General features: G+C 33.8%; 1 pseudogene; it reads left to right on the forward strand.

The window, feature by feature from the left end:
• The first annotated feature begins 475 nt into the window (after positions 1-475).
• Positions 476-540, forward strand: LOC113257171 (U4 spliceosomal RNA; annotated as a pseudogene).
• Positions 541-2,358: the final 1,818 nt, after the last annotated feature.

The following is a 2,358-nucleotide window of genomic DNA, read 5'->3' on the forward strand; positions in this document are numbered from 1 at the left end:
TACATTTTTTAGAATTTTAAATAATTTTAAAAGTTCATTTTAGTGACATAGAAAACAAAAAGAAAGGAGAATTATTCTTTATTCTTCAATGGGAAAGTACTAATGATGCTAATATCACAGAAGAAAAAAACAAATTAAAGGAAAACAAACCAATGAAAGGTTTAAAAAAGTGTTGCCTTTCAGGAATTCTAAACAATGTCAAAATACTGATCTTCTTTCAATGGAAGTCAGAGTTCCAAAATCTGTTAAAATGCTGAGACTAAAAAATGCAAATATAGGAAGTTCCCATCACCTAGTAGCTAGATAATCCTCTCAAAAGAAGAAATTACAAAGTAATGAGAAATGATTATAATGAGAAGAAGGTAGAATGAAAGGAGAAAACTTAAATGTTCAATCATCTAGCTTTTCTCTAAAAAATGGCTATTAAGGGGCTCCTGGGTGGCTCAGTTGGTTAAGCATTAGACTCTTGATTTCAAGCTTTGCGCAGTGGCAGTATCGTAGCCAATGAGGTTTATCCGAGGCGCGATTATTGCTAATAGACTCTTGATTTCAGGTCAGGTCATGATCTCCGGGTTGTGAGACTGAACCCCACATCAGGCTCCATGCCATGGAGCCTGCTTAAGGTTCTTTCTCTCCCTCTCCTTCTGCCCCTCCTCAACCCCCCCAAAATTAATTTTAAAAATATTAAATTAATTTTTTAATTAAAAATGACTTATGTGCACTCTATGTGTTTAAAAATAGAAAAACAGGAGCACTTGGCTGGCTCAGTTGGTAGAACATGTCACTCTTGATATCAGGGTTGTGAGTTTAAGCCGCATGTTGGGCATGGAAGCTACTTAAAAAATAATAAAATTAAAAAAAACAGCATCTTAAAAATAATAGAAGAATACATCCTTGGAACCAAGGAGCTTTCCAAAGCATGACTGGATCACGAAATTCTGTTTCTTCTGTCAGAGTAAACAATCCATGTCTTCCATTCCTTTTCTTTATGTTTTTCACAGGTGTTGAGGAGACAGTTTGAAACAGAATAATTTGGTAAATGGTCTATTGTGTTTACACAGAAAGGTACAAACACAAGATTTCTATCCAATTTGGTAATCTTATTCCTTGGCAGTATTTAAATATGCACAACAGCTGCAACTAGTCTCAGTTCTGACTAACAATTTATCCACTGAGGGCAACTTTCATCAAGAAGAAGCATGGAGAAAATAATGGAACATCATTTGAGCATCACACCATGTCTTTAATCAAGCAATAACAGAAATAGACATTCCAAATCATTAGCAGTGTTCCTTTAACATGATCATGTACGCATCATGTCCCAATCTCAAATGCCATATGAAAATCTTCTCATTTCTCAAGATGGACTATGGAAAAAGCCATTTGTGTAGCACCGTAATTTGCTTTTTTTTTTCTAAAAAGCACGGACAGTTTGTGGTATCTCTGTAACCACTAACATTAATTCACCTCATAAATCTTGTTCACCACCATTTTTGCTTACTAGAAGCAAATAAAATGTCTGGACCTGGCTTCAAGATTAATATGGAATCAAACCACCATTAAAATCCAGTCAACAGTTAAAGAATCAGATAAAGGTCAATAAAATGGGAAAATACCCTTGTTATTAAATTAAACATGAGAACTGAATAGATAGACTTTGGGAACACAGTTCAAACTGTCTTTGACTTTAGAACTGCTAACTGCATTTCTGTTCTGTTTGTCATACCTGAAGAATATTAGTATTTTGAACATACATTTGGCTTTCTATTTTTCTGTGAATATTATACATTTTATCATTCTAGCTATGAAGCCCAAACAAGTAATTTTTTTCTTATCAGAAATCTGCAATCAACTACCAAAATAAGCCCAAGAGAAAAGAGTCCCATACAATCTTGTCCTACAATCACTAAAGGTATTGAGTGAGTTTAAAGACACTTAAGCAAAAAGTTGCCATGTCAAAATGATTTAGACAACAATAATCATAGACCACTATACACCTATGAGAATGGCCCAAACTTGGAAGTAACTAAGATGTCCTTCAGTCAGTGAACAGATATTAAGTAAACCATGATAAGTACAGACAATGACATATTATTGTATAGCCCTAAAAACCAATGAATTATCAAACCATGAAAATATATAGGGGAATCTTAAATGCCTATCACAAAGTGAAAGAAGCCAATCTGAAAAGGCTAAATACTGTATGATTCTAACTATAAGACATTATGAAAAAGACAAAACTATGGAGAAAGAAAAAAAAAAAAAAACAATGGTTACCAAGGTGGGGATAGGGACAAATACATAGGCAGAACAGAGAGGAATTTTAGGGCAGTAAAAATACTCTGTATGATACTATAA

Source organism: Ursus arctos, unplaced genomic scaffold, assembly GCF_023065955.2.
Source record: "Ursus arctos isolate Adak ecotype North America unplaced genomic scaffold, UrsArc2.0 scaffold_4, whole genome shotgun sequence".
Classification (NCBI taxonomy): Eukaryota; Metazoa; Chordata; class Mammalia; order Carnivora; family Ursidae; genus Ursus; species Ursus arctos.